Raw genomic sequence first — 10,261 nt, forward strand, 5'->3', positions numbered from 1 at the left:
ACATGCTGCCCTGCCACTTTTATCCCCCACAAGCTGCAACTCCTCAAAATGAGAATCACAGCCTTCCTGCAGCCAACCCCTCAGCTTCTCAAATACTACACACTACCTCTGGCTTTCTTACTGCAGTGTGTCATCATAAAGTTACAAGCTTCAACATTTGGTGAGAAGCCAATAAACACATCTACTCCTCCAGGCTCTAAGGGTACTAAGACCTGGGGTCGGGCTTGGATGGCAACAGCTGCATGGTCCTATGTCTCACCCCCGGCTCAGCTTATTATCTGTGCTTGTAGCATTCAGTCTCAGCTTGACTGTCAGACACGCTCAGTTTATGGCTTAAGCAGGGCCACTAAAATTATCAGTCAGGGGAGGACCAAATTATGTGGCAACTTTAACTAAAGTGTGGGATAAGTAAAGGAAAAATATGCAACATATTGTAAATTTTGTGACAGTATTACCTCAGGGTTTTGCCATTTTTACAGACGTTAACACGATCTGGGCAAAGGTTTTGTCTCATTAGTACCAGTTTGACAACAAATCCAACAGGCCAAAGAAAGATGACCAGTCAACCTTTGCAAAGGTCTCTCCATTGCATAGCAACACCTATCAGCATGTTTTAGTAACTTTTGATCCGTTTGAGCTGCAGACACTTTTTTATTAAAAGCTGCCGCTTTTGCAGCAGATAACGAATTATGTGGCAAACGTGGCATATCCATATTCATGCAAACATTGCAGGGTCCACAAAGTCGCGTCATTACAGTGGCCCATGTTATACGTATTCAAAAGGAAAAGTTGTATTGAGGTGCAGAGTCACTTACCCCTGATACAAGTTCATCAAGATGCGATGATGTCCACGAAGCAGAGCAGTAAATCGCGGCTCCACCAATGCACTTCCTTATTTGCGTGCCAAAAGCAGCAGTGTTTTAATAAAGAGAAATTGACGAATTAAGCATTTCGAGCAGAGGCACACTCTAATCACGATATATAGGTGCTGATGGATGCGTGGCCTGTCCGACACAATCCTGTGTTGTGTACAACTGTTGTGATATGATCAGCATTCGCGTGCTAATTTATTACGAGTGATAGTAATTAACTGTGCTGGGGTGACCCTTACCCATCAAAGAATGAATGACACTGACAAAAATACACAAAAAATGTCTGTGCCTGCGTGGCTTAATATTATCTGGACGTGGAGACCGACTATAATTCTTTTCTACAGCCATTTGCGGAATGCAGCACAGTTCCTTAAAAGTTATTTTTAGAAGCCTGCCACTAAAATAAATGGCATTTTGCCCCCAACCCTCTAATGTTGAATGCAGTGGCAGGGCCGTCGCTTCGATGAAAAGTACCCCCTTCCTAGGATTTGGGTCGGCTTGAGTGATTTGTAGGGCAACGTCTCCAAACCGTTTTGCAGTCCAATGTTTATACCAGGGCCATAACTTGGAACAAATTACCACTTTAAAATACCCAGCTCCTGCCTGCTGGCATGGGCTCCGGCCCTAAACATTTATGACTTCAGTGTTTGACATTTTTATGTTTCCTTTCATTTGCCTCTTTTTTGAAGGCCTATAATTTGCCACCACAGCAATGCGGGGGAACTGCCCTCCCTCCCACTGGAGGTAACAGAAGACAAGCCATCCATCTCCCTGCCCCCTTTATTCTCCTTTCAACTGTATATACAGACGGGGTCAGGGGGTTCACGCACAGGAAATAAGCCATCTTGCCATGGAGCGACTTTATGCGATTTCTGAGCTGTTTTTTAATGCCTACGACTTTACTATTTTAAGAGGCAATGACAGGCAGCTTAAAAAAGAAAGGAAAATAAATTGAGAGAGGAGGAAAAACGCTGAAGCAAATCGGGGGAAAGCAAATAGACAGCAACTAACATAAAAGCGCGCACGCTCAGATAGGCTCACCAACAGAAAGAAGATCGGGCACACGGAAATAGGAAAAGAGAAAAAAACGAGGTAGAAATGCACAAAGAGGTAATTGAAAGGTGACACCCAGAGGCAGAGGAAAGGTAGTGAGAGGTAGGGCGATGGACGAAGCACGGAAACAGAAAGAGGGAAAGTCTGAGTGCGTGACAGGTTAAGAATTAATGAAGGGAGAGGCGGGAGAAGGCGAGCAAAAAGAGAATTTGTCGGACAGATGGATTGAGGGGGGAGGTGAGTGGATGAATCGGTTGATGAGTGGATGAGCGGGATAGGTGAGCGGATGGGGGAGCAGGCAGATGCAGTCAGAAAGTTCCGTAGTAGGTCGAGAGACTGCTACTCCTCAGTAGAGTGTAAGACAGGCAGTGCTGCTCAGCAATAGTCATAGTCGAGTGGCTTATATGGAGTATAGAGGCACAGGCAAACACCAGCGAACGACAGAGACAGACCGAGGGATAATTAATCACATTAGGAGCTGGCAGATGTTTCATATTAAAACAATGTCGCTACTATTAAGTTCCTTCAGCCGCCCATTATTAAAAGTCTGGTCTGTGCTGAGCTCACTGTTCAGAGGGAAGGAGAAAAAAAACTGCTGGCCCAGCCTCAACGAGCGCAGGCTTAGCGATGTCACATGTTTCACCTCAAGTACCACTTTCCCAACCACAATCAATCACTCTGTTTGTCAGGCCTGTCAATCCCTGCGCATTGTGAGCCCTGTTTCCAAAAGCTGACCACAAGATTGATTCAACCTGAACAACAACAATATAAAGGGAGGCTGCCTTTGAAAGAAGCCATTCAAGGGGAAGGAGAGCGAGGGAGAGAAAGAGGGACAAAACTTTCCTCAAAGTAATCCGCTGTGAATGCCAACTACACAGAAATGAGGTGGGGCGGCCCGGGCCCGGGATACAGACGACACCAGGGCATAATTGGCACTTTGCGAGACGTTTACTCCAAACAAACAAAAACATAGCAGAGCACAAAGCCCCAGGGGCGTGCTTAGGTGCAGCCATTGCCCCCCCCCCCCCCCCCACCACCACTTGCTCCTCCACCTTCGCAGTGCTTTACAGCTCGCGTGATGCAAGGCATTTTGGGGTCTGATCTTTTAAAACTAAGCATGTTTTTGTTCATTATTTTTCATAGCGCTGGCTTGTCGCCTTCTGGCCACTTCGCGGTGTTAGAAAGGGTTTTTTTCTACGTTGAAACCCTTCCTGCACGTTCCCTGTGGTTCGCAATGGAAGACGCAGACCTTTGTCTGGCAGGTACATGCTCGTGCAGCTTCGGCGGTTGCTTAAGTTTGGGGTTTTATTACCTGGCAGCTTGTCTGTTATTCACAGTTTGTTGAAGGGAGGCGCGATGATGATTAAAATACGAGCTGTTGCTCATAATATCTTAACTTCTGTTATTTTTATTCAAATATCTTTTAGCCCTTTATTTAGTAACCTTTTGCAAGCATTATTCTTCGACTTTCTTTTCTAGTTTCAACCTCTGAGGAAGGAAGTGACGTCAGATAGTGAACTATGCAGCTACACCATTTGGTGCACAGTGTAAAGCTGTATTTCCTTGTTGATTGGGAGTGTAAAACGCAACCCTTTTGTACTCACTTCTAGGGTTGCAAGAGGTTTGATTCCTTCTCTGGTGACATTTCCTTCTTCGAAGGTTGAAGGAAGTATATAAAATGGAAGACACCTTTAGCAGGAACAAGGTGTGTACGAAATGCCAGAACAGTGAAATGAGTGAGCTAGAGTTTTTTTACATTGGTAAATCTGGAAGAAGTTAAATCATTAATGGTGGGTTCAAGCACATTAGAGTTCTGAAAAGGAATCTAATATCGTGAGTTTTTTGTAGATAACAAAAGAATGGCGAGATCGAGATCAAATTTGGGGATGTCACTTCGAGGTCACTTCCACACACCTATGATTACTGTGATCTGTAAAAGAGACTTTCCTTGGGATGTGCACCTGGGACACTGTCCCCTTATATCAGGATGAGAAAGGCACTAAAACACCCACAGAAAACGAGAAAGCATGCTTTATCACAACCATACAGACTGTAAAAGAGAAGTCCCTGCCTTGTGGAAGTGGGAGCCTATTATGAAGATGAAAGGGCGATGGAAATAATTAAATGCTAACAAATGCTCAGGGCTCCTTTCTTAAGTATAATAATAAAGGTGTAGCATTTCGTGCTTGCAAAATGCTGATCCGCACAGACAGTTTCAGGCTCTAACAGGGCCATTTTTCTTTCTAAATTAACCTGTCCCAGGCGAGGGAGCCTTGTGCAGCGCTGGCAGAACATTAACGCAAATAAATATTGTGCCTCGGCCTCGCTGGTAGTTACCAGTAAATTGGAAATAAAATTGCAAGATAAAACTCGCGTCCAGGAATGAAGCCGGAGGGGTGGAAAAATGAGAATGGAAGACTAATTAAAAAGTCGTTAGGGAGGATGGCGTCACCCCGGAATGATGAACCCGCTCAGCGTTTGAGCGTTATTGGGACTTATTATCTGTGGGGCCATCCTTCAAGTGAGGCCCTCGGTCTGTACGGCAGTTTGTTTGTCTAGAAAAAGCAAACCGTTAAGAAGGGCAATGCGGAGCAGGCGAAAACAAAGATAATTGAATTTAGTGCCCAGTCCGCGCAGAGCACTTCCCTTGTTCTGATAACTCGCCGTCTTTAGGTTAAAGAGTCCGCGGCGCGCACAGAGAACTCCGAGAGCGCCCTGTCGAGCCCTGACGTAGGAGACACGTCGAGGGCCGCTTTCGTTTCTGATTCTTGCTTTGTTTTCGGCGCCAAACCGACATTACCCGAATTCTGTCATGCAGAAATACAGTCTTTTAATCTTTTCTTTATTTTGGTGCTCTGTAGAGAGCTTTCAATCCTCTATATGGCAGCTCCAGGGCGTCTCGAGGTCAATAGATAAGGAAACGTACATAGATAAAACACCACAAAGCGATGCTTGATAGAGAGCCCCACTTAAAGTACGCACCTTCAGCAAGTGTCACTTCAGGACAATTCTAGATAGCGTCATTTCAGAGCGCCTATACTAAGAGACACTTTAGTATGTGGCGGTAACTCAAAGCGCCTCAGCACTTTTAGATAGAGCCTCCTAGGCGTGAGTCAAGATAGATCCACTTCATAAAGCCTCTAGACAGAATCACACCACAGTGCTACTAGATAACACAACTTGAGAGCACTTCTAAACTGAGCCACTTTGTTTGAAAACACTTCTAAAGTAATTTGAGGCCACTCCTAGACAGTACCACTTCAGAGGACCTCTTGTTACACAGATCCATTTCAAAGTGCCTCTAGACAGAGTCACTTCCTATCCATTCTAGACGGAGCTCGTCAGCATGGCTGTGACAGCCATTTCAGAACACTTCTAGATAGAGGCACTTCATGCTGTTTCTAGATATTACCGCTTCAGACAGAACCACGTCAAGACTCTTCTTGGGGAGTGATTTCAGAACACCTCTAGAGAGAAACATTTCAGCTTCTATAAAGCACCGCTTCAGAGTGCCATGGACAGAGCCACTAAAGAGCACTACTACATAGGTAGAACCCGTAAAACGATAGTGCCATTTCTGAGTGCTTCTAGAGAAAGATATATTAAAACACTTTCAGAGACCAACACCAGCTTAGAGAAACCTTTAATGAAGGCGAGTTCCGTAGGACCCTTGTGCATGGTTGTGTAATGCGTGTATCTGCGTGATGTAAACAGATGTGCAGTTTACTGTCTATTACTTCCTAAATAATTTGTTACCACAATCCTCCATCGGAATCATGGTATCTCAACTCTGTCTCCAAGAAGATATCACCACCCTACACCTCTATGTTCAGCAGCTTTTGTCTGCTAGCTCTTGATGCAATAAAATGTTGTTCCTGAAACACTCACCTGTTCATTGAACTCAACTACATGCTTTATAAATACCTAAACTAAAACTCAGAAATTCATAACTTGCTCCACTTAAGAGCCCTCAAGCTGTATGGTGCATCCAAGAATGACAGACTAGTATTCATGAGCAAAAGGGTGCTTTAATGAGACAGATGAGCCTTCATTAAATCAAAACCTTGGCTCTAACACCTTACAACCTAATCTTATCCAAGACTCACTATACATCTCAATAACTGTCCAAACTACCTCCCCTCCCCTAAGTAGCCCTTCAAAAACCACAACAGGCAACAGACCAATTACCACCCTCTCCACTCAAATCCCTGCGCCCAAACTTTGTACCTCCAAAATTGTTTATTTTATTCGTTCCTCAAACTTTTGCCCCTCCCTCTAAAATTTCAACTGTTCTTTAAACTGTCCAACTTTTCTGTTATAATAACTTATTGAAGTTATGTACACATGCCATCAGAAATACCCTACGTTTTCAGGCCCCCCAGGGGCCGCCTACATGCCCACTGATAAGAGCAGTATCTCCGCCAATACATTTTTAAAGTGCATGAGATACACTTCTACCCCGAAGATTGAGAGATGAACACCATTGTGCCTAAAAAAATACCACCATCTTGTATTGGATGTCACCGTGCTGCAAAAAGAAGAAACCTTCTGCCTTGCACAACCTACTCAATTCCCTATTCCCTTTCCTGCAGGCCCTCATCCAAGGAGCCATATCTTGAGGTTCTTCCTGAATATGGTGAGCGACGGGCTTTGTCTGAGGTGCAGGGGGAGGTTGTTCCAGCTCTTTGCTGCAGTGTAGGTAAAAGATCGTCCTCCGGTGGTGGTTTTGCGGATGCAAGGGATGGTGACCAGGGCCATCTGGGTGTAGCGGAGGGATCTGGTGGGGGTATAAGGGGATGAGGTGGTTCAGGTAGGCTGGTCCTGGGCTGTGTATGGCCTTGTACATGTGGGTGAAAAGCTTGAAGGTGATTCGCTTCTCGACCGGTAGCCAGTATGAGGTCCTCAGGTGTTCTCAGCGAGGGAGGTCCAGAATGAGTCTGGAAGCAGCGTTCTGGATGAGTTGAAGTTTTTTGACGTTCCTAGTTGAGGTGCCGGTGTAGAGGGCGTTGCTGTAGTCGAGCTTGCTTGTGACTAAGGCGTAGGTGACTGTCCTGCGACAGTCTGCTGGGATCCATCTGAAGGTCTTCCAGAGTTTGCAGAGTGTGGGCCAGCATGAGAAGGTGACAGAGTTTACTTGGTGGGTCTAGGATAGGGTGGAGTCGAGGATGATTCCTAAGTTGCGGGTGTGCTTGGTCGGTGCAGGGGGATGTGGGCCACCATGAGTCATCCCAAGCTGAGGTGGCGTTTCTGAAGATGATGGGCTCCGTCTTGTCGGAGTTGAGCTTGAGGTAGCTTTCTCTCATCCAGGTGGCAACGGCTTCAATTCATGCGTGAAAGTTCCTTTTGGCCATGTCCGGGTCTTCGATGAGGGAAATGATGAGTTGTGTGTCATAGGCATATAACACGATGTTCATACCGCGGCTTCTGTTGATAACAACAAGAGGGGCCATGTATACTTTGAACAGTGTGGGATTCAGTGAGGATCCTTGGGGGACTCCGCAGTTGACTTCTGTGGGTCTGCAGGGGTAGGGGGGAGTCGGACCTTCTGCATCCTCACAGAGAGGAAGGAGTGGATCCATTCCAGGGCTCTTTTGTGGATTCCTATGTCATGGAGACTGGTGTGCCATGTGCTGTGGGAGACTGTGTCGAAAGCTGCTGAGAGGTCGAGGAGTATGAGTGCTGCGGTGTGGCCGCGGTCTAGGAGTAATCGGATGTCGATGGTGGCTGCCAGGAGTGCTGTCTCCGTGCTGTGATTGCCGCGGAAGCCGGACTGGGAACTGTCCAGGGAGTTGTTGGCCTTGATGAAATTCCGTAGGTGTGCGTTGATTGCTTTCTCTACCTCCGCCACATGAAAGGCCCCGAAAAAATAACTAGACCATGATTACTGCGAAAAGCATTGCCTCCCTTGCGTCACTTCATACCTGTGGGAGGGTGGTGACAACCCTCTTCAAGAGGTCTAGTGTGAGCGGGTGCCTTCACCTGGGTCCCCTATCCCTCTCTCTGGTCAAACCTTCCAGCATTCTTCTCTCCATTTCCTCTGACGATGACTCGTAACCGCACAGCTGCTTCCCATAGAAAGCCACCCTGGCCAACTTATCTGCAATGGTTACAGCCGACAAACTTCGACCCACCAAAGACAACATGAAAGATACCACATCATTGCGACGAACTAGCCCTCTGTCCTCACCACCTCACCACAATGCCCCGGCCTGCAGAAACTCCTCTCATGCCAGCCTGTATGCCTTGCAGGTGGAAATCGACAGTGATCCCAGAATCAGCTGCCTCATGCGTTCTTGCTGACTGACCACAGATGGGATAGCATTTCTGTCTTGACCACATCAGCCCATGGTGCAACACTATGGAACCTCACCCACTGAAAACGAGAAAGGGCATCAGCAATCTTGTTGTGAACTCCAGCCATATGACTCGCTTTATACATGACATTCCCTCTCAAGCACTCCAGTACAAACAATCGCAACAGCTGCCACACTCTGGGGTCTCTGCCCAACAGTCGATGTACAGTTTTGACCACCACCAGGTTTGTTGGCACAGTGTCTCCCCAACAAACCTCCACCACAAGTGGGAAAAATTCAAGAAAAGCAATGCTCCTTCCCCCTCTCTTCCAAGGCTCCAGCCACTCTTCCGGCCACTTTTCCGCACACCAACAACCTTGGCAAAAAATGCAGAAACTATGCCCTCCCACTGCATAGAGAGAACAGCCGCACTGACCACTCCATTTCATCTCCCAGTCCTGCCATGGGAACCTCGTTACACTCAGTCATGAAACATTGCCATAACCTCAAATCCTCCCTAACCCCCAACGACAATCAGAGCCGATGGTGCGGAACGCCTGTCCCTGAGAGAGCTCAACTCAGGTGTCTGCAGAAAGTTCTGCCCGCCCAAACTGCTGTGCAAGCAAAATTAAGGAGGCCCCACAGGATTGGAATGTCCTTCAGCGGCACTTTCGTTTTTTTCTAAAACCGTTGTCAACAGCTCCAACCAATGCTTCCTCTTATCCTCTGGCATTCCGATCTCCATCTGAATGGTGTCTAACTCCACTCCCAAAAAAGTGATCACTTTCTCTGGCCCCACTGGCTTCTCGGGTGCCAAAGGGAAACATACATCCTGCATCAATTCCTGAAACAATTCCAAACTCCTCTGACAGTCTGTAGCATCCTTTGCCCCCACTATAAAAAAAGTCCTCCAAATAGTGGGTAATGCTGTCTCTCCCTGCTTCATGCGCAAACCTCTTTTGCAAAAAAGAACTAAAGGCTTCAAACAAGGAACAAGAAATAGAACAAGCCATTAGCATAGCCTTGTCAATGAAATATTGTCCCCCAAACTGTATCTGCAGCATCTCAAAATCATCTGGGCGACCAGCAACTGCCTAAAAACAGACTTTGTGTTGCAATTTGCCATCCATGCCCCCCATCCACAGAGATTCACTAATTGGACCGCTGTGTCCACTGAAACATAATGTACCCTGCTTCATGACTCGGGATGGAATCATTGGCTGATTGCTCCTCGGGCCAAGAGAGGTGGTGAATCAATCAAAATTCCCACTGTTCTTTCTAGGGGAAAACACCAATCGAGGAAATTCTGAAATTGCCCAGCAGCCAATCAGAAAAAGGTCTTTCCATTCTGCCTTCCTTTACCTCCTTCAGCAATTTGGCCCACACCAGCTGTTCTTGCCCCTTCACCGACCTGAAGTTGTCAGCCCTCTGTTGTACTCTCAGTTCCTCATAACATAGATGGAAATTCACCCGAAAGATGGACCCCAGGAAGTCCCACTCCTCCTCTGTCCCCACAACTTCAAGCCAGTGCTGCAGGTGGTCCAGTTTATCTGGCGTACGCACCTTTTCCCATGTAGTTTGGTCAACCTCGCCCTGCCGTGCTTGTTGTTGCTCTGCCACTGTCCCTCCGGTTGATTAAACACGCCGCCTTGCAGGCCACATTGTGTGAGTATGTGTTTCCCACCGCACTTCGAGCATTTGTGCAAGTACTTGTAGAATTCCTTCAAGCACTGACCCTTTTGTAGGACGAGCAAGCCTCCACGCCCCTGTCTGACCCCCACCTGTACCCCGTACCCATGTAGAGGTGAGGAGCCCCGAAAGGGCTTGTAAATAACTGGCCAGCCACTCGCTGTATAAGTCGATGGGGCTGGCAGTTCAGGTGTCATCGTTTGGAGGAACAGCTCATTATCTAGCTGCCCCCAAATATCATCCACATCGTCCACGAGGCATTCCCGAAATTCCTCGTTATATTGCACCCATACCATCCCCCCAGAGGTCACCTGTGCTTTGTGCACCACATCAACATATTTGAAAAGCACCACA

Source organism: Pleurodeles waltl, chromosome 11, assembly GCF_031143425.1.
Source record: "Pleurodeles waltl isolate 20211129_DDA chromosome 11, aPleWal1.hap1.20221129, whole genome shotgun sequence".
In the NCBI taxonomy this organism is placed as follows: Eukaryota; Metazoa; Chordata; class Amphibia; order Caudata; family Salamandridae; genus Pleurodeles; species Pleurodeles waltl.